The 23,006-nt window shown below is 43.8% G+C and overlaps 1 protein-coding gene across 1 annotated transcript in view; it reads left to right on the top strand.

Moving 5' to 3' along the window:
• Positions 1-497: 497 nt before the first annotated feature.
• The window catches only part of CHST15 (carbohydrate sulfotransferase 15), a 47,009-nt gene continuing 24,500 nt past the window's right edge, over positions 498-23,006 (top strand). Inside the window, exon 1 of the mRNA XM_066554596.1 lies at positions 498-543. The gene's annotated coding sequence lies outside the window, so the exon portion shown is untranslated. The remainder of the gene's footprint in view (positions 544-23,006) is intronic.

Genomic DNA, 23,006 nt, shown 5'->3' with positions numbered 1-23,006 from the left:
CGCGGGGGATGCCCGGGGGATGCCCCGCATCCCGCCCCAGAGGGTTCCGCGGCGCATCCCCCGCTCTGCTCGGATCCCATCCCCGCTCCCCATCCCGGGGGGTTCCGCGGAGCATCCCCCGCTCTGCTCGGATCCCATCCCCGCTCCCCATCCTGGGGGGTTCCGCGGAGCATCCCCCGCTCTGCTCGGAGCCCATCCTGGGGGGTTCCGCGGAGCATCCCCCGCTCTGCTCGGATCCCATCCACGCTCCCCCATCCCGGGGGGTTCCGCGGAGCATCCCCCGCTCTGCTCGCAGCACATCCCCGCTCCCCCATGCCCGGGGGAACCCCCACGCCCCGGGGAGCCGCGGGGCAGAGCCGAGCGCTGCACTCCGCCTCCCGGGCTGCGCAGCGCGGCCGGGGAGCGGCGGGGCTGCTCCCTCCCCCTTCCTCCTCCTCCTCCTCCTCCTCCTCCTCTCCTCCTCCTCGTCCTCCGCCCCCCTCCCCCAGGGCAGAGCCGGCGGAGGCGGCGGGCGCGGGGCAGAGCAGAGCCGAGGCGGCGGAGGTAGGAGCGCGGGGATGGGATGGAATGGGGTGGGATGGGATGGGATGGGATGGGATGGGATGGGATGAATGGGATGGCGGGGGCCCCCAGGCCGCGGCTCCCCAAGTTTGCAGGCAGCGGGACTTTGCGGGAAGTTGGGCAGCGCCAGGCTCGGCACGGCTCGGGGGACGCGGGGCTGTCCCCGCTCCCCGCGGGCTGCGGCACCCGCGGCGCTGCCAGGGCATCCCGGAGCGGCGGCAGGAGCGGGGAAAGGCGGCAGGAGCGGGGCCGGGCTCCCGGGACCCGCGGGCACAGGGCACAGGGCGCGATGCTGCCACTGCCCGCAGCCGGCTCGGGGCTCGGGGACAGCGGACACTTGTCCGGGGGCTCTCCTGAAAGAGCCTTTCCATCCCGGAGCGCATCCCTCCGAGGAGCGAGCCGGGCGTGCAGGCGAGTATTTTTGGGTGAAGAGGGGGATTTCTGAAATGCAAGCTGCTGGCTGTTAAAAATAGCTTGATAGCTGCTGAGAATGCAGGCAAGGTTCAGTGACGGGTTATTGTGGTCAGAGTCTGTTAAGCAACAATTCACCAGCTGAACTTTGGCGGTCTCATATATGGGCTTCTCTTTTTCTTCCCCTTCTTCTTCTTTTTTTTTTTTTTTAATTTTCCTCTGCTGCTTCATTGTAATACTACAGCCGTACTCTGCAGGGATCTCAGTGTCTTAGGCACAGACAGATTTGTAGGTTAATGGGATATGTGAGAGCATTGCTTGGATGGTGCATCCAAACACCTACCAAACTCTCAGATTTGGAATTTTAAATTTTTTTCATTTTATTTCTTACATCATTCTATGGCCTAAAGTCCCCTTCACACTGACTTGCATACGACATCAGAATGGTTTCACTTCTTGAACTGTTAGCCAGACCAAAAACCCATCATCATCATCATCATCTCCTGTAGAACAAACATGTTCCTTTGTGTTTTGAGACTTGAAAGAGTAGAGTGGCCAGCTGGGCACATCACAGATTAAATCTCAAAGTTTGCTGGAACTGTTCATGAAAAATAAATATTTTTAAGGTTTAACTGCAAATGGTATGTGCTCGTTTGGATAAACAAACACCTGATTGAACAGCACTGCACTTGATACTGACTGGGGACTGCTTGATCTTTGGCAGAGAGGGAAATTTCCACCAATAAAACATCCCCAAGTGGACGTGAACCATACATATATATTTGTATCTGTGCTATTTATAGACATAGAGATGCTTTTTTATATACAGTCACTCACAAATAGTGACTCTCACTTAAAACCAGCAAGCACTTACAGAGTAGCTGCCTTGAAGCCTCTTTTTGTCAGTGATTAAAATGTTGTCACACATCTCATGCCCTGAGAGCTTCTCTGCTGCTGCTGGTGCCATTTCACTCTTGGGCATTGAGTCAAAGGATTCATCTGGCTCTTCACGTGCCAAAAGAAAGAAAATCAATTTGAATGCAGAAAGACTACTTGTATGAAGATTAAGTAGTGAAACTACCTTCTTTCTTTCCTTTTTTTTTTAATAGCACTTAGATCCTGTGTCTGTGAGTTGCAGCCACTGTGCAGTTCTGAAATCAATAGGAAAATAGTTTTATGGTTCAGATTTTGTCACAGGAGGACTAATCTCAAATTCAGAGTGTTTTATTTGGTGGTTTGTAACAGGAAGATGATCAAACAGTGGAGATTTACATTGCAAAACACATAATTCCACTAATGCAATGGAAGGCAGTAATGGATTTTTATCTTCATTGCTAAACTAAAAGCAGCTATCTGGAAACCATATAAATGAGAATGGTGAAGCAGACTCTCATATTTGAATTATTTCATGTGGTTGGATGGGAAGGATGAAGGTGTGTAATCCACCAGCAGTATGAACAGGGATTTTATGTAGGCATAATCACAGAGATGCAAATAAGGTACTGCTTATGTTCTATTTTAACATTATTTCAAGCAACCTGTGGCAGGAGCTCTGTGAGAAGGGGGAGTTTCAGTGCTCAAAGCTTTTGTTGGCTGCCCAGGTGATCTCAGTTTTAAGGATGGGCTGGTACTAAAGCACCTCTCAAAGCACTGGTTTGTGTTGAAGATCAAGTGGGGTGGCAGCAAACTCTGCTAAGGATTTCTTGTGGAATTCCTCTGCTGACTAGGAAGGGGGATCCTTCCTTTTATAAACTACTTTTCCTGCACTGATTTCTTCCTCATATGTGCACAGAGCAAAATCTCACTATTGTAGCTCGGGGCTGTGTCACCACTGGGTGCTGATAGAATTTGTCCTGAGGTGAGCTGACAGCAGAGGGCTGATCTCACCTCAATGACACATGGATTTAGGAACTTGGAACACACAGCTGTGCTTCTCTTCCAGCACAGATGCATCACTTAGGTGAAGAAAAGCCATGACACCAACAGATACTGATATGCCCCTCTCCCTCCTAATTACCCCTACAGTTAATGTATATCCCACAGTCAGAAATTCCAATGGGATGAGCTCTTAAATCACTCAGTGCTGCCCTGGGTGGAGCACTATTTCAGACATCCCAGAGGGTTTGCAGGAGATGGACCTTGATCTGATCTGGGCTTGTTAATTGCTGGTTTTAGACTCCCATTTAACCCACCTGGTTTCCTCCACACCTCCCACAGAGAGAGGTAATTCTAAATTCCCACTGTACTCCTTATGTTGCTCAGCTAGAAGAATCCAAAGTGCTGTGGAGAGCCATGGTAGATTTCCAGTAAGACAGCATTTTTTTCACTGCTTTCCCACACAAATTAGCATTTCTTATTTATTGATGTTTTTTAGTGAAGTGCCCTGTTTTGCTTGCTGACCAAGTGAGGTGTCAGATCTGGAGTCTGAGCACAGCCATACAGGGGAAGGGATCTGTAACCTCCTGCAAGTTCTTGTTTAGAAGCAGCCTGGGTTGCACCCATCTCTCTACTTACACTGCAATTTCACTAAAATTCCAGATGATCTATAGCTTTGCTGAGCCATTCTCTTAAAAATTTGTATGGCTGCCTGTGTATCTGACAGAAAACATGTTGTGTTTGTCCCCACAGCCTGCTGGGTTGTGTTTCCCAGGCTCAAAGACATGATTACAATTCTGTCCTGGTGCCTGGGCTGGGTTTTTACAGGAGAGGGAGCCAGGGAAGCTCCCGAGGAGGTGGAGAGCCTTGCAATGGGAGCTCTGTAATCCTTTGATTACACAGCTGTGCCTGACATGCCACTAAACAGCACTTTAGGGGCAAGCAGTTAATGTAGCTTTTCCATGGAATATTTATTAATTTATGTTACACCTGCTTTCCAGCAGTTGTTGAACGTGGATTGTAAGCTTTAGATTTAAGGAGCATCCTCTGAGGGGACAGAGGCAGGTGATGCCTTGCAAGAGGAAACAGAAGGAAAAATGTTGTCCTAGTGGCAGTGACAAGGCAGCTGAGGGGAGGATGAGAGGCCTGGTGAGGTGGTGGAGGTGGACAGGAGTGAGGGACCCTTGGCACACTGTCCCACTGCCTCTGTCCCCTCTGGTGGCAGCACACAGAGGTCACAATCTCAGACTGGTTTGTGTGGGAAGGGAAAGGGAAGCTCATCCAGTTCCAGCCCTGACATCTTCCACTGTCCCAGGTTGCCTCAAACCCATCCAGCCTGGCCTTGGGCACTGCCAGGGATCCAGGGGCAGTGGATCTGCTCTGGGCACCTGTGCCAGGGCCTGCCCACCCTCACAGGGAACAATTCCTTCCCAGTATCCCATCCAACCCTGCCTCCTGTCACTTTGAAGCCATTCCTCTTCTCCTGTCACTCCATCCCTTTTCCAAAGTCTCTCTCCAGCTCTCCTGGAGCCCCTTCAGGTTCTCGAAAGTCTCCTGGAACCTTCTCTTCCCCAGGCTGAACACCCCACTGTGACCGTGTTCACAGGGGTCTCAGGATGAGGGAAGAGATGAGGATCTCACTCCATGTTTCAGAAGGCTGATTTATTATTTTATGATATATATTATATTAAAACTATACTAAAAGAATAGAAGAAAAGGTTTCATCAGAAGGATAGCTAAGAATAGAAAAAGAAAGAATTATAACAAAGGCTTGTGTCTCGGACAGAGTCTGAGCCAGCTGACTGTGATTGGGCATGAATTAGAAACAACCACATGAGCCCAATCCCAGATGCACCTGTTGCATTCCACAGCAGCAGATAATCATTGGTTACATTTCACTTCTGAGGCCTCTCAGCTTCTCAGGAGAAAAAATCCTAAGGAAAGGATTTTTCAGAAAATATGGCTACAGCCCAGTCCCAGCCGTTCCTCACAGGACTGATGCTCCATCCCTCTGATCACTCTGACCTCTCCTGCACCAGCCCTCCAGCCCCAACCTGCTGCCTCTTCTCATTCCCACATTCCCAAATCACCTTCCCCCAGCTCCCACAACAGCCTGAGCTGCCTGAAACACTCATTTCCCAAACCTCAGCACCTGGCTGCTGCTTTCCTCCTGTCCTTGCCCAAAAATGAGGTGGCCCATCTCAACTCTGGGCACATTTTTGGAGCTCCTGGTGGTGTGAGCCTTCCCCTGTTGGTTTGCTGAAAGCAGCCACAGCTCCTGCAGCCTTGGGGATGGTGGGGGGCACGTGGCTGCCTCCTGTGCCACAGGTTTCCTTGGAAATGAGCCCAATCCCATGGAGAACTGATGGGATGGAGTAAGGGAGCAAGCCAGGCTTTTATTTTGTTTATAGACCAAGCAGCACCAGATACACACTTATTGTTCTAAAACTTACTATGCCATCATTTACTCACCAAGTAAGCAGAGTGTTTTATAAAGAAATGGGGTTTTGGGCCAAATCTGTATCTAAGGTGGGTTGTTCCTCACTGTAAAAGGTGCAGATCTGTACCTAAATAGCAAAATACTCAAAATGACATTTTCCATTTGCTTCACGCCTTCCAGTAGGAAAAAATAAGTTCCACGAGGAGATATTTTTTTCCCATAGAAAAATCTTGATTTTCAGTGTGGGTGAATGTACCCTGCTATCTAACCATAAAATTAGAAAAACTGATGAGAGTGAAAAAGGCTTTCGTATTGTTTTATTTTACTTTGGTTTTTGCATTTATTGGTGTTTGGCTTAGATACAAGTTGAAGTTAGACTTGTAACTTCTCAGGATTGCATGGAATAGAGAGAAGGTAATTTCTTTCAAATAAGTCATTGAGTTACAGGTGAGCTTGAACTGGAAGAACTCTGAGGTCAGACAAGAGTGAAGATAAAATGCAAAGTTCAAAGTCATACAGAGGAAACAAGATAAGACTGCTTTGAAAAATGAAAAACTCTACAAGATACAAAGGCAAAAAAATATAGAGATTTATGTGCAGCATGTATACTCAGGAGATGGAAGAAGCCTCACAGTGTTGAAAGAGTGCTCTGAGGATGGGCAGCACGTGGATGTGATATTGGATGGTTTGCCCAGTTTCAGGTCTTGGAACAGTGTGGAGAAAAACCACTTAATTAAAGTGCTTTAGAACTGGCACCAAATGAGTAATGAGATACCAACAAATAGGAGAGACCTCAGGGGAAAAAAGTAGCAGAAATCAGGATTCTGCAGGGTTTTACCCATAATTTGGAGGAAATATGAGCCCAGTGTCAACCTTGCTGTGCCTAAATTGGGATATAATGGTCTGAGTGCCAGAACTTATTAATCCAAAGAAAAAGGACTTTGACTGGGGCAGCCAGGAGGTTTGTTTGTGTAAAGCTGGAGATAGGAGGAAGTGGAGAAGGATGGTTTAATAGTTTATTAGGAGAATGTATCACATAATGAGATGGGTTTGCCTGCAGGCCCAGCTCCTCACAGGGGAGCTTCATCTCCTGAAATTCCTTTAGCAGCTCTTAAAACCAACACTTCCTTGCAAGCCCATCAAACACCTTATCTAATATTCCCTCCCAGCCTCTTTGATTTTGGCTGCTTTTTAGTTGTAATTTGTCTTTTTTGCTCAGCTCTGGAGATGCTAGATAATCTTAAACAGATACTGGTAATGTTAAGTGGATAATGAATCTCAAACTTTTAAGTTCATCATTTTGTAGATGTATTTCAGTGTGTTAGGCTGGTGATTGGGCTCCTGCTCTTGCCTTCCACCCCTTCCTAGTGCATTTTTAGGGCTGCTGCTGTGCAGCTCATCCTTGGGATTGCTGAAGCCTGAGGATATTTCCTGGGGCTGTCTCTGGAAAGGATTTTGGCTGCTGCTGCTGCACCCAAAGAGGAGCAGGTTTTGAACGTGTCCATCAGGTGTGGAGCCCGTGCCCAGGTGATTCCAGGGGAGGAATGCTGGTTCACACTGTGAGATTCACACCTTCAGGATCAGGGATCCTCTGCCTGCTTTGTTTCTCCCTAGAGCTCCGAGACATCTGGGTTGTAACTGCATCCATTGCAGGCGATAAAAATTCAGATAAAAACCCTGCTGTGTGTTAAAGACTGCCAATAGAAACTGCAGCCCGAGATGCAGTGATAGGCTGTTAATTTAAGAAGACAAAAACATGTTCTTGAGCACTCCAGCATGGAGTACTACAGCTTCATGCCCTGAGCGACTCATCGGAGCCGTTCACAGAGTAAATAATTTAGATGAAAAGTTTCATCAATTATAAAGCTCTGAAAACAGTTTCTCAGCTTCAGGATTAACTTGCCTGAGGATCAGATAAGGATAAATCAGAATGAAACCGCTATTGCACTTGACACTTAGTATTAGAATTACTTTGCAAGGCTATTTATACCATCTTTAAAACAAGAAATGAGATGTGAGAGGTGAGCAGGAGGGAAGGGTGGAATCTGAGCTGATCCTCTCGCTGAGGAAAAAGGAAATAAAAATTTGTCTGATGTCACAGACACATTTTCTGAAAAATCCTTTTCTTAGGATTTTTTCTCCCGAGAAGCTGAGAGGCCTCAGGAACAAAATGTAACCAATGGTTATCTGCTGCTGTGGAATGCAACAGGTGCATCTGGGATTGGCTCATGGGGTTGTTTCTAATTAATGGCCAATCACAGTCAGCTGGCTCAGACTGTCTCGGTCAGTCACAAGCCTTTGTTATAATTCCTTCTCTATTCTTAGCCAGCCTTCTGATGAAATCCTTTCTTCTATTCTTTTAGTATAGTTTTAATATAATATATATCATAAAGTAATAAATCAGCCGTCTGAAACGTGGAGTCAGATCCTCGTCTCTTCCCTCATCCTAAGACCCCTGCAAACACTGTCACAGTCTGACATCAGGTGATTTTGAATAGGGAAGTTTTTAACCCTTCAGAGTAGGTTTTTGAGTGTTTCTGAGGAGATCAGCAAAATGAAAATATACAGCAGAGTAAATGCAATCTAAATTGGTATCCATGGAAATCCCACGTGGATTTTTCTGGCATTAGGCTGGATCAGGAGTAATTCACCTTTTGGGTTTCACTGGTGTGAGGGGGACCAAAATGTGGGAGTGGGAACAGTTTCCCATTTGTTTTGGAGGGGTTCAGAGCCCTGTGCTCACCAAGGAGTGTGGCGGGGCTGGGAGATCTGGGTGACCCTCCAGAGCTTGTCAGGGAGCAGCTTCTGCCTGGAGTCAGTAACTCTCTCAGATGGGCCCACTCACCTGCTGCTCATTCCTGCTTCAGCTGTACAGATTGAGCATTCTCCTGGTTTAGCAGCAGAGCTGGAATGTTGCAATAACTCATTCTGCTGTAATACAGGGGAATGCATAAAAAGCCTCTGCTGAGTTTTGATAGTGTTTTCCTGTAATGATACCCATTAAGTGAGTGTAGTAATCTCTCCAGTTTTCCATTTTTTTTTTTTGTCTTGCTGTGCTGGTACATTGGATAATGAATGAAAAAGAGAAAAGCCCTAAAAATGTGCCCTGAAAATGCTGATAAATATGTAAATGCCAACAGTATCTTTTTTGGACTATTACAATTCCTACAAGCTAAAGCTTTCCAAAACTGCAAAATGAACAGGCACTTGATGACAATTAATATTTATGCATTAAAAACATGCCTGTTAGTGAAACAAGAGTATCCCATCCATCATCACTAAACATTTTGCAGTGCACAACTTTAATACCCTCCTTTCTGTATTGTGACAGCAAATAATTCTAGCAAATAGATAGCAAATTCTAGCAAATGATAGCAAATATCATTAAGTTGCATTTAACAGAAAACTTGGATAGTTTCAAATGAGATAACATAAACCCTGTGTTCATTCCAAACAGCAATTCTCTGGATGAACCTCTGCCTTCATTAAAGTCACTGAAATGTCTTCCTGCTGACTTCAGCATGCCAGCATTTCAAAAAATAAATTGAAATGGGATCTCTAAAAGTTTTCTTCTTGATGAGTGGCTGGAGCTAAAGCCATTCAGCTGTGCTTTTCTGTGCATATGTTATTTAGCTCAGCCAGGAGGTCTCGAGGTGAAGATAATGTCTGGTGGGGATGAGGGAATGTGAGCAGGAAATAATATTTCCCTTTGAAATAATCCATCAGTAGCTGTGCTGTCCCAGAGGCCCCTTTTTATGGAGATCCTGCAGATGTGGAGCCCCCTTTCAGTGCTGAGGGAAGCCAAGCATGCAGGTGGACATTCCTCTTAAGGATATTTAGGCCTTAAAAGTGATGGAAAAGCCCCAAAGTCCAACTCTTATTTATTGCACTGCTGCAGGGTAGAAGTGCAGCCTTCAGGCATGGCTTTGGGGACATTTTTAGCTTTGTCCTTTTGGCATCTAGGGGTTTCTGTGCAGCAATTGAATAGGAGGAAGGAATTAATTAGATTTAGCCATGTCAAGCTGAAAATCTGAAGTTCCTCCTTGCACATCCTTCGAGGAACCCTCCATGGTCTGGATTTAGCTGCCATCCGCTCCATTTTTACTGCTATATTTTTGGACTTCCTCTGCTGATAAATATTTAGAGTCTGTTTATCTTTCATCTCATTTCTGTTACATAGTGCTTACAGATATATTTTTTGCCCCCATAAATACTTATTACTGCAGAAATTAGTGTTGCAAGCCTTGATATTGCAGTGCCAGCAGTTTTGTAATTTTAATTGAGGCTGGCTGACAGTACTTCTATTAATTATCCAGGAGAGGCTTATGGCTTTCTAAAAGAGAAGTGTATTTCTGGCTGGAGGAGTTTGAAGGGGAGTTGTAATTGCTTTATGTCTGGAGTGCAGGTTTAGGTGCAGGAGCCTTGGCTGGATTAGATGTGGCCATTGCTGAGGATCAATAAAGCATGAAAAGGGGAAAAGCTGTTTCAAATTTGTAAAAGTTGTAGCTACCAGGATGCTGCTGAACTCAGAATGAAAAATGCAGCTGTTTCTTTGGGGTTTAATTAAAATGCAGTGAAAGACAATTCAGAGAGACCCAAGTTGATAGTAATTACTTTGAGCATGTGAATAATTGGAGCAGGTGAAAGATTTCCTTCACAAGATTCTGCACAGCCTTTTCTTACAGCCTGGTTCTATGTGACTCTTACTGATGCTGCCCAGCTAAATCTTAGTGCTGTTTTCCTGAACCTTCCAGATTCTTTTGTGGAGTTGTGTTTTTCCTGATGTGAATAAGACAGTCCCACTTTAATTGGATAACAGCAGTTGTCACCCTGCAAGAGGGATTGTGATGCCCAGGGGCCTCAGAAGTATCTGCATGAAAATAAATAAATAAAACATCTGAAAAGCTTTGCTAAGAAGCAGTAAATTTAAAAACTGATTTGGTTAACAGCATTGAAATGCGGTGCCTTATTCTATTACAGCATAAAGCCACCAGATGTCACTTATTTTGTGCACCACTCTTCTGGGGAGAAGCATGTCCTTGGCATGGAAAAGATTAAAACAAAAAAGGACAACTTACTTTAAGTGGCTTTGTTTCTGTTTGTGTTCCTAACTGGCAACTGTCTTTCTTGATAAATATTTTCATCTTAAAATAGAGCATATAAACTCATTTCTCACAGATCAGACAGACTTGCATTTTTTATGAGCCTTAAATGTCAGCAGTGCCATTTTGAGAGCCAGTCTTTAAGAAAATAATTAATAGGCTTACTCCATTTTCAGAAGTGGGAATGCACATTTTACAGATAGGATGGTTTTATTTTTATGAACTGTTCTATCATTAAAGACACCTCAGCCAATGGCTCACACAGATATTCATCTTCAGCCAAGTTAAAAGCAATGGGGGGGAGTTTTAAAGTCATACAGAAGGTGGAAGTCATTGTGGAGGGAAGGAAAGGAATGATTCTGAAATCAGAGACCAGCATCTGCTTCTGGAGTGGAGCAGCTCTTTCTCAGGGTTTAAAGGCTTCAAGGAGAAGAGGAGCAAAGTGGGGTGGGGTTGTCTCTAAAGAGGAAAAACACTTGGTACCCCAGGCAAAGCTGGATTTCCTGGCTTGGATGGGCATGGCCAGTGTCGGGGGCTGGAAGAGGCAACAATTCCTCACCAGTCCTGGGTGTGTCCTGTTCCACTGTGGGTTTTCCCTCCCCTCACCAGAGATGCCAAATTGAGAGGTGCACACACCCTTTCTGCTCCCTGCTAACATAACCCTCCTGCTCTTTCATTCTTTGGCCTGTACTCAAAGGCAGCACCATTCAAAAGAGGAAATTTAATTTGCTGGACTTGAAGCAGAGAGGCTGAAAATTGAGCGTTTTCCTGAAGGATAATTATTAGTGATTTTTTTTTCCCCCACCTAGTGGTAGTACTGTAGTTTGTTTTTACATTTTAAATGTGTAATTTTTTTACATTTTAAATTTTAAATATGTCTCCTCCCTCAGATTTCAGCTTGGGATGGAGTCCTACTCACTCTGTGGATCTCATGCAGGTTGGAGGCTGTAAATCCACAGCTCTGAGTGAATGATGTGAGAGTTCCTCTCCAAATAATTTTCCATTTCAGTCCTCAGGAGCAGCTGTGCTGAAAGGCTACCTGCCTTCATTTTTCATCTGAGGTGAAAAATGTACTCTAGCATGGCATTCCCTAGCTGGAGGCAGAGTACATGACACATTTTCCCCTCCCTTTTCCCTCTGTGCTTGAGCAAAAATAGAGGTGAGCAAAACACTCCTTAACTAATAGAAACAGTGTTGGCTTCTAAATGCAGCAAATTTGTATTTTAGCACCTCGTATGAAACCAATTACATTAATGAGGGCTCCAGTTCTTAACTGGGAGTTGTTGATGACAGGGAGGGTTTCATTTCCTACTGCAGGTCTTACACCATTGCTCCTGAAAGTGCCATCTGCCAGCTTTGGACCCAAAAATGCTCCCTGCCACTGCTGTGCAGGGAGATTCTGGCACAGCTCTGGGATGGGGAGCATGACTGCAGCTTGGGAAGCTGGGAAAATTCACTTTCTCTGTATGGTGAGCTTATGAAAGGCTGAAATTCATTCTGTTTAATGTGGTTACTGAGGGAAAGTCAGAGTTCATGCTGTCTGCCTTAGGTGGTTTATTTAGAAATTGGATTGCTGGTGGCTTTCTGTCTTGTGAAACACGTATCTGAATTTGATTCAAAATCCCTCAATTCCCAGGTAATGGGATTCTGGATGGTGAGTTAGGAGATCTAGGTTTTTCTTGTACTTCTATCATGATATTACAGGTGACACATGTCAGAACTCTGTCATTTTGTCCCCCAGAGGTGGAGCAGCACCTTTGAAAAGCACTCTGAGGTCTGATGCTGAGAGTTTCACACCCTTTCTGGACCATAACCTAACCCCAAGCTACATTTGAGTGCACTCTGTGGTTCCTGTGTATGGCATGAATGGTTACAGCTGCATTTTCTCATTTAATTAATTTTCACCTTGGGCAAAAGCATCTCTGTCAAAACACTGATAAAATAATACATGTTGTATTTCATTGTCCATGTTTGGATAAAACATTTTGTCTGTTCCAGATCAGTTTTGTTGGCCCTATATAAGTAACCTAAAGGAGGAACAGTAAGAATAACATCAAATGCAAGTTTTCATGTGCAAAAAAAGAAGCCCAAATAACTGTAAGGTTTCATTCTGATTTGCTGTTCTTCTCAAAGTGTAATTTAAACCAATGAGCCATGCAACAAAGAAACTGAGGTGTGTTATCAGCATGTGATTTATTTTTTCACCTAATGAGGAGAACTGTGGAATTTTTTGAGTTTATAGATTATTCTGAACTTCTGCAGTCACTTACTTTGATTATAAATGGTTTGGATGCTGAAGGCATTTTCCAGGATTTAAATATGCAGGAAAACGTCAAATTAAATCAAATGATTAGTGGTGAGACTTATTTCTCTCCTGCACCTAGGATGGTGCTCTAGAATGCCTAATTTTGCACATACTGGTGAAATAACTGCTGGAAAAGTTGCAGGACTTTGTTATTCACATGGAAAAACTCTAAAGTCACAGCATGGTTTGGGTTGGAAGGGACTTTAAAGCTCGTCTCATTCCAGCACTTCTACCACCCCAGGCTGCTCCAAGGCCTGTCCAACCTTTCATTTTTGTTCAGGAGGGTCAGAGAGCCCATCCCTGGCTGCCTTCCCTTGAGGACTCTGGTCTGGAGCTCTGCTCTCCTCAGGCATGGTGGGGATGCACCAGGGGATCACCACACTCCAGCTGCCACCTCCCCCTTGACAGCAGGACAGAGATGAGCTCCTGGAGCAATTCTTTGGCCAGAGCCTGGAGGTTTTCATGGCAGGGCCACCACAGCAGTTCATGAGGCAAAAAAACCCGACCAAAACAACCAATGTAGCTCCAGGCTCAGGAGGGCCCTCCCAGCTGGGTGGCAGTGCTGGAGTGGAGATCGTGGCTCAGTGGTGAAGGTGATACCTTGAGAAGGCCCAGGACAAGTTATTAATGAACAGATTTTGCCATCCTTGGTGCTGTGTGACTACTGCTGATGCCTTGAGAAGGCTGACCTAGAACAGAGGCTGGACAGAGCTAAAGGATAAAGCAGGGATTTATTAAAAGGACTCCATGGATCCACCTTGGGCAGCACAAGAGCCCAGCCAGGGCTGCACCCAAGATGGACCAAAATGGTCACAAAATGCACCTGAGATGAACAAAATGATCACAAAATGCACCTAGGATGAACCAAAATGGCCCCAAAATGCACGAGCGGGCACGGGCTCTGTCCCTGGGATCAGTTCTGCTCCATTTGCATCTTGCAGTTCATTGTCCCATTCCAGCTTTAGCCCCTGCAGTCCCACCCTGCTTGTTTTTCTCTCTCCAGCCCACGGGGTTTGTGCTCCTGGGCTGAGATTTGGATCATTTGTCCTTGGTGCCCAGCTGGAGCAGGAATTGTTTTGTCTCCCTGCTCTGTGCACAGAGCTCAGCATCCCCTGATGTGAGCCCAGACCCACACACTAAAGCAGCACAGAATGGGAAAAATAGAAAGGCTAAAACCTGAGGCATCAAAGGTGGCAGCTTGAGGTTGATGGTTGGGCTCAGTGATCTTAAGGGTCTTTTCCAGCCTTAACAATTCTCTGATCAGGCTGCTGAGTTCACCCTGGAGCTGTTGCTGTTGGAGCCAGAGCGGGCCAGAGCTGCTGGGGTGTGGGCAGCCTTGCTCTTTGGACATCTCCCGTAGAGGACAGAAAGCAGGGTGGAGGGGCTGCAGTGCCCAGAACTGCTCCAGCCCAGCTGCTGAGTCACATTCCCAAAGATCTGATGGAATATGTGGCATTTCTTGGCATTTTGTTGCACGTTGCTGCCTTTAGCTATGGGCGTGGAGTGATCTTTGCAGGAGACAATGATTGATACAGCTTGTTGTGGCACCTGCTGTGCTTTTTAAACACCATTTTTGAGGGTGGAAAGCGTTAAGGAAGCTGAGCACAGGGGCAGCTTCTGCAATGCCTTATTCCCAAAACCACGCAGCTCCTTTTGGTGCCCACTAAAAAGTAACTCGGCAGCATTAGTGATAGGACAGCTGAGGATAGAGCTGTTTTTCACATTTCTCTGGATCTGAGGCACCAACAGAAGTGTTTCCTCTTCCAGCTTGATGCATCAGTTGGGCTGAGCTCTTCTGCTGACCAATACAGCCTTTTTCTCTACAGATACCTGCATATAATATGAATATTTTATTTATCATTGTTTCATCGTGGCCAGGTGTCACTTTTGAGACATGAGCATTGCATTCATCAAAGCTTGAGTCCTCACTTACCTGACAAGGCTTGAGGGGTTTTCCTTAGTGTTATTATTTAGGCTCTACAGCAGTGCTTAGAAGGAATAAATGGGTTTAAAAGCCATCTCTTCCAGCCTAAGACACCCCAGGAAGCTTTTATGTAACTGTAGTCCTTGCTACAGAAATAGATTAAGGAATTTCTAATTTATTTCACATTAAAAACATCCCTTCTAAATGTATCTGTATGCTCTTGATGCCATCTTAGTCTCCTGTATAGTTGAGAGCTTTGAATGCATTAACAGCCTAAACCGAGTTAGTACATTAATCTCATGAAATCAAAGATTCATATCTTTGACTGAAGGTAAACAACATCAGCAACAGAGAAATTGAACAGATGGAAATGTGTTTCAAAACTTGGGAGGCATTTTTGCTGGAGATTTTTTTTGTTAGATATGTTAATTCTGCTTAAGTTGGAGTTTGTAAGTTCCTGCAAAGTATTTTGTGGGGTGTACTCTGGAGATACTTCTAGCTCTTTGCAGTTTTATAATGTTAACAGTTTCAGTCTTTCTGCACTAGAAACAGCTTTTTGGGTTATCATTAACAGTCATGCATCTGTTCTTGAAAATCTGGCTGCCAACTGCAGTTGATGGAATTTGTGTCACTTCAGATTCCTTGTGCGATTTGCCTCAGCAAAGGGTTTATTTCAGGCACTGGTGCCATTTCAGCTGCAATGTCCTGTAGCGACTCCACATCCTCCTCTATTTGTCTGGAACCAAATACATCAACAAGCACTGCAGTTTAGAAATAAAACCTCATTTTACCTCCCACTGGTCACTTTTGTGCTCTGCTGCCTCCAGGGACACGCGGGTTTTCCATGGTGGTGGGAGATTTCTGGCTGGAGCAGGGAATTTGGGAGCAGTTGTGCTCCCTTTCCCTTAGAACTCTGGGCTGTCTCAGGAGATGCTCTGCCCCACAGAGCAGATCTTGGAGCGTCCTGGTCCCAGGCATCCCTGTGAAGCTCTCCAAAGGTGCTCAGGTAGGGATCATGAAGGATTTGAATAAGGCACTTGTGCTATCTCGGAGCTCCATCAAAGGTGGGCTTTGTTTTCTCAATTTCTCACTTCAAAACCTTAAAAAGTGAATTTTGACCCCTCTGCAGTTGAAGCAGAGGGAGAGTGGAAGGTTAGTTTGGGACAGTTTCCCAATAACAGAATTTAAGTAATTAACATATCCATTGAAAAAAAAAAGTCTCTTGGAGCATTTGCCTTGGGTTTCCTCTGCCCACAAATAAAGACCATCTAGTTTGCTAAGCTAAATGTTGTATTTATATTGCAGAAAATGTTGCAGAAGAGGCATGGTGTGAGGGAGTGCATGCCAAATTTCCCTTGGTGCATTCATCATTATGCAGAGTTGGGGTTTTGGTTTGCTTTTCTAATTTCTTTTTCCCCTCGGTTTCTTTTCATGGAGATTGAGTAAAGCACATTCTCAGATTTTTATCTTGTTTGCTTACAATCTGGAGGCCAGCTAAGTGCAGTGTAAGGCATGAAAAAGGTATTTGTGGTTGTGTTCTTTCCAAGTGGAAAACAAGCACACTGAAGCCAAACACGGGAGAGACCTGCAGGAAGAGAGAGTCCAGTCAAGGGAGTCAATGGTCCAGTGGCTGAGGAACAGATTTTCTTATTATTGTCCTGGATATTACAATATGTACTCACTGGGTTTCATATTTAGCGTGGAATTTTTTCCCTTTTTTTATGACTGTTGTAAAGTGGGGGCTTTGTGCCTCTGCAAGATTCGTGGGCTGGATTTTGCCCTGTTGAGAGAACAGCACCAAGAGCTGTGATATTTCTGAGAGGCTGGTGGCAGAGTGCAGCACATCCTCTCTCCTCCACTTGTGGAAATCAGTGAGTTAAGGTATTTGAACTTTGAATATTTGATATTTGAACTCCTTTGAAGCTTGTGGTAGAAATGTTGTTCTTTAGATGTGATCGTGTGAAGACAGGAGAGGACAACCACAGGAGAGTTTAAACCATTATCAAATGGCTTTAGCTTCCACATCTGGAGTGTGCTCTGCTTGGGGTGCAGAGCTGCAGAAATGTCTTCAGAATGATGGGATCTTATAAACTGTTTAATAAAAATGTATTGCACTTTTGTGTAGTTAAAAAGCACAGATTACATAGGGGTGAGTGAGGGAGCCCAAGCCTTTACTGAAACACTTAGGAATAGTGATAGGAGACTTTGGAAGTAAATGTTGCCTGACTTCTGCAGAATAAACACTTTTCTAGGGAGCTGGGAGCAGTGTAATGAAATATATATATATATATATATATATATATATATATATATATATAAAAGGTTTTGCTTAATTAGGTGTAGCCAGCAGTTACCTGTAAAAATTTTATCTGGTGATATTTTAGAGATAGCTAAATAGCTAATTAGAAATTTCTTGAGAACACTTAGAGCTTTCTTGGGTTTTCCACTTAGGGCTCTGAGTCTGCTGCACTTTGTAATGAACAAAGTGGTTTCTTGGTTAATGGACTGAGGTTTATCTGATGTGTCATTGCTTAAAGAATTAAAGTTGTTGAACATTTAGAAAAGTTACTACTAAGCTTGGAACAGAGTTGGGTTTTTTTAAAGTGCTGAAACAAAGCCCCAGTTGTGATTTGGCATCAATGAATAGTTTGAGTTGAGTAATTTTTGTTTGAATTTACAAGAAACTTTAATGACAGACTCTAATGCTGAGTTTGTCTTTTCAGGATGCAGCTGTGTATGTTTCCTTTCACCCACTCAGCACTAGATGAAAGATGAAATGCCCTATTCATGCAAAAGCACTTACATGGTACTTATGTACAGATGAGATATGTTTTTCCATCCATTTCAATGCATGTCTCACAGAGAAGGCACCGTATATGAGTCACAACAAAAAGAATTCAGATGACTCTGTTAAGATAGTAAAGTTTATGGAGAAAATTCAGCTTGGGGGTGGAGGAAAATCCCTTCTCAGCCACTAAAAAATCAAATGAGCAGCTGCGAGCATTTACGTTGCTCTAGAATTGCCATAAGTCTATTGTGTTTAAAGCAAAGTTAAGCCTCACATAGAATGGGTCCCCTTTCAGAAAAACTGCTTATATATGAAGTGTGAAGGTGTATCAGATGAATTCCAGTAGATACCACTTGGTTGCATTATTGCATGCAAAACCATTTTACCAGAGCATGAGATAAACAGGAACCCGAAGGCATTAAGTGATGCAAATTCTATTTATTCCATACAATGTTATTCATCCCTCAAAAGGAGCCTTAAATTAGCAGCTGATCTCTCACAACCCACAGGATTTAGCAATTTGTGCTGCATACCCCTTGCAAAGTGGCAGAAAGTATTAGAGATCAGATGGTGGATGGAATATGTTCCTCACTTTAAATCAACCTGAGGGAGCAGCTGCTAAAATCAAGGAAAATCAAATGTGTAAAAGGAACAAGATGGTAATCAGAGTAGCTCATAACTGTGAGTTATGCCCACTATTTTGCAGCATGTCAAGGCTGAAAACGCTTGGCAGGACATTGGAAATACTCTCAGAACATTTTTCCCCAACGTGCTGGTTCTGGACCAGTAACCAATGCAAAGAGACAAAGAGCTGGGCTTAAAATATCCCTTCAGCACTGACAGATCCCCTCCTGCAAACCCAACTGTGCTGCACCAGCTCTCCTCCTCTCCCTTGGGTGACAGTCAGCTGGCACATTGACTCTGAAGGTTTCTTTTCTTTTGCAGTGAAGTGATTCCATTATCCCAGGTTGCTCCAAGCCCTGTCCAACCTGGCCCTGAGCACTTGCAGGGATGGGGAATCCACAACATTTTTTCTGGTGTTCAGGTAGAGTGATGGAATCACTGTGCTGTGCTCACCTGACTGAGCTCTGCATGGAGGGAAACCCTCGTGTCTCTGTGGAGTAAGCTGCTCCAGAAGAGCTGTTTGAATAAATTGCAGCACAATCTTTCCAGAGAGTCAATGAAGCAGCCTTGGGAGCCTGAAGTTAAACAGGATTCACAGTGGATGGGAAGAGATAGGTAACTACAGAACAGCTGGGTCTGAGACATCAGCTCTGTCAATACCAGACCAATTCTTTGCCTTGGGCGTTTTCTGAAGATAAACACTTATTTATTTCTGATTACAGCCTGACTGCAGGGCGTATGAGAGCTGTATTTAGAGATGATATTTTTTTCCCTCTTGCCAACCCCCAAACCTCTTCAGTTTGTTTGATAAAAATAACTGCAGTGAAAGAGCTTCATAACAGATTCAGCCTTCGTGCTCTGTGCTTCCCTCTTGCACTCACACTCAGAACAGGAATGTGGCTGATTTGTGGGATGAGAGTGGGATGTATTCCTTGAAAGAGCAGGCAGGTAAGAATTTCTATTATTGTAAATTATCGTGATGTCCTGTGTTGGAAATGAAACTTCAGCGGCTGCCTGGTCTTATTAAAAATGCAATACAAACATTTATGGCAAGACCAGCCTTGTCACATTCACTTTCTGCACCTGAAGTTGGATTTCAGGTGATCCCTGTGCCTTCCCAGGGAGCTCTTAGCTTATTTCTTTTCCCATAAAACAAAAGAAAGTACATAGGGCAAATTTAGACTGAACAGTTCTCACGGATATGAAATCATTGCATGAATTGTTTGACCTTCTGCATCTGTCTTTATCTAATTTTGGTGTTGGTGTCTCCCTGGACATTTAAGTAGGTGCATTTTATCTTAGGAAGTGGTAAAAATTAACTCCCAGTGGCATCAATCCTTTATTCTGGCTCTTGGTGAATCGATCATTTTAATGAGGGACTGGCTGGGCTTTGTTAAATAGATGCAATTTCTGGTTGTGTTCTGAATGTCAGAACTTTCTAATCTGGTTCCAGATTTTTGGGAATGGAATCTGTGAGCCCCACAGGACGGGTGCATTGGTTTATCCTTGTTTCCATGGAGGGACCCCCAGGACCATGTGGGGTCTGTTGGGAGGATGCTCACAGTTATTCTGAGGATTGAAAATAAAGATACTAAACTTTGACCATGCAGAATGATTTCTGAAAGTGGATTAAAGTGGCTTTTTTTGTGAGAAGAAATGCACTGGAGTAATTTATGTAAAGACACAGTTTTTTTCTACAGTGTGCATCTCTTTCATATTCAATATAAACCTGTCAGTGATTCTGTAGCAAGGCACTATGTGAGATGAATAGGAACTAAGGGAAGGGAAAAGATGAATTGCTGGAGCTGTTGCACATCGTAGGCAGCAAGTTTTGATCAGGAGTTGAGAAGCCAGTGTGCACTGCAGGCAAAATTCTGCTCCAAACATCCTCAGAAATGTATGAAAACAGCACTCTGCTCCCTGTTTGTACAGAGGGAGGATTTAAACACATTGATGGGAGCTGTGCCCTGACACAGCAGCTCCAGGCGTGTGCTGCCACAGGTTAGGTTGTTGCTGGTGCTGCTTTTTTTCCTTCCAGGGGTTTTGGACCTGTATTTCTGGAGAAATTGCTGATTTTTGGTTCTATTTTATTTTCCTGCCTGCAGTTTTTATCCTGTAAGTAGCCCAAAAAGTAAGATTTTTTTGATTTAGACTGATTTAAATCAGATAGAATAGAAAGAAGGAACACTGAAGTCATTAAATATAATTGGTGGGTTGGTTTTTTTTCCTGCTGAAAAAGGCTTTAATTTAAAAGTGGGTAACACTGAGTTTTGTTATTTTCACATTCTCGAGGCAGACCAAACAACAGCACATCAGAACACGTGGCTGTGGCATTTTAGGAGTGCAAGGAGCTGGACCTTGGCAATTTCCAGGAACTTGCACAAGAGTTTAGGTGCAATAATGCATTTCTGGGGGAGGGCACGACCCTGCTGTCACGGATCCAGGTCAGAGAGCTCCCTTTCCCAATCCCCACTCTTTTTTCCTTGAATCCAACAATCTGTTTATTCAGGCAGTGTTTATGCCCTAGCTGAGTGGTGATTCGAGCTCAGTAACTATTTCCTGAGCGTTGCAGCCCAAATAATAGAAGTCAGCCTTATGTGATTGAAATGACTACTGTTATGCTGATTTTAGGGGAGTTTGCTGATTTTTTCTTTTTTGCATGAGGAGCAAGGAATTTGTTCCATTCTCACATTTTATTTGGAAGTGTATGGATGAGGAAGGAGCAGATTGTGTTTGGATTAGATTCTGAGAAAGGAACCAGCTGGGTTGTGGAAGAAACCGCTGTTGTTTTTTAGGCGAGATTGCTGATTCAGTGGTGATTCAGGAGGTTTTCTTTGGCTTTAAAAGGCCATGAAATGCTTTCTTTAAATAAAAATTTTAGACTTGAACAAGTGTTCAGCAATTGTTCAACAGGTTGAGTGTGTAACCATGGGCTGTGGCCACCTTTTCTTGCTTTTAGGATGCACCTGTTTTCCAATTGAGTGCCTTGAAATTGGTTCCATGGGTTTATACAGCATCTTGGGAGTTGTCTTTATTGATGATTCTTTAAAAATTAGGGGATTTAAGTAAATAAAGGAGCTTTACATAACTTCAGTCTGCAGGAGGTTTCTGAGCTTTGTAATGAGTCCTGTGGCTTTTCTAAATCACTGCAATTGCTTTTTGCTTGTTTTTGTTGTTTTGTTTTGGGATTTTTCCCTTTTTTGTTTGCCAGAAGTTTGCAGAGCTCAGTGATTCATGATCCTCTTTTTATTGACATATCATCTTTCTGGCATCTTTCTGATTTCTCTGAGGTAAATAGATGTGAGTTCAGGCAAAGTTTATTTCCAAAAATGAAAACTTGAGGAGCCAAATGTGTCCAAGAAGCACGAGAGAGAAAATCTACGATAATTTCTCTCTTTTCCTTACATAATGTTCTTTCTTTTTAAATTTAGCTTAGATTTTATTCCTTCTACTGGGCTATTTTTTATTGAAATGGTACAACCTGCCCACTCACAGGATGAACTTCCTCCTGCTGTACAAATACTCCCCTACCCTTGTACAAATACTTCAGATTGTGTGCTGCCTGTAGTCTGCTTCAATTCTAACCATTTCCAGTAAGCTTGATAGCTAAAAAAATCCGTCATGTAAGGTTTTGCAGGTTTTTTTGTGTCCAGAGGTCATAAATTTATCCTGCTTGGGCTGAAGAATTGCTGTTGCACATGGACAGTGTTGCACTGAGTGATGGAGGAATGGAAAAGGAATTACATGGTTGTGCTGCATCGCTACTGAACATTGTTGGACTTCTTCTTTCCGTATGAAAATGTTACGAGGATTTCACTCCACCAGCCTCACTTTGCCCTTTGATGTTTCCATTCCTCTTGATGTGAGTCATGGAAAGTTGATGGTGGTAGGACTGTGGGCAGCCTTTCAGAGCTGCATCTCTGTGACTAATGACAGCCTTGTCCTTCACAGGAGCTTCTCAGGGGGAGACATTTCCACATGGGAAGTTCATTTCTGGAGTGTTCTGTGGGGCGTGGGATCAGCTTTGCTCTGAGATTGCGAAAAACATCAGCAGTGCAAACTGAGAACTTGATTTAAACAAACCTTCCTGATCTGGCTGGGAAGGCACTTAGGCAGAAGGAATATTTATCCAGATTAGTGGAAACAATCAGGATACTATGGATAGAATGACATAGCTGTTACTCTAAGAATGGCATTAGATATATTAAATTAGGAGCAACGTGATGGTCCTGGCCAGATGACTCAGCAGTGTTATCTTTTGCCTAATCTTTTGTTTGGTTTTTTTTGGATAAAAGTGTTTAATCCTTAATTTTATAGCATCTGTAGCTTTCTAAGTAGGCTTCATCGCATCTAATCTGAGAGCTGGTGGATTATTTTCTCGCTTTCCTTAGACATCCGTATTTTAGGTTGTGAGCTGCCCATCAGGACTGATTTACCTGAAATCTTCAATTCTATTGTGTGAAGGGAGGAGACAAAGTGCTGGAGCTCCACTGATATAAATTCAGGGGAACATTTATACCCCAGGATGAGAAATGTCCTCCTGGTGTACCTGAAATGTGTTTATAACAGGTGTTTATAACAGGTTAACAGCCACCTTTTCGTGTGGTGGGAGGAGAAACTGACTGTGATTAGAAGTAACGAGGCTACAGGAAAATGTGACCTGAAGAGCACCAGCAAAAGTTTGATTTATGTTGATTTTAAAGAGTTATTAAAGAAAGGAAAGCATATTAAATATTAAGGAACTGGTGACCTGGAAAACAGGTCATCCACATGGGTGTATATATATGTGTAAAATCTGTTCAATTTGTTTTATCTTATTCACAGAGGAGCAGAATTTTAGCTACGTGACTGAGCATATGAAAGTAATTGCTTTTTATAGTCTGTTGGTCTCTTCTCCCCAGGGACAAGCATTAGGACAAGAGGAAATGGCCTCAAGTTGCAGCAGGGGAGGTTTAGTTTGGATATTAGGGAAAATT

This window comes from Molothrus aeneus, chromosome 8 (assembly GCF_037042795.1).
Source record: "Molothrus aeneus isolate 106 chromosome 8, BPBGC_Maene_1.0, whole genome shotgun sequence".
Taxonomy (NCBI): domain Eukaryota; kingdom Metazoa; phylum Chordata; class Aves; order Passeriformes; family Icteridae; genus Molothrus; species Molothrus aeneus.
This window is presented reverse-complemented; position numbering and strand designations above follow the sequence as displayed.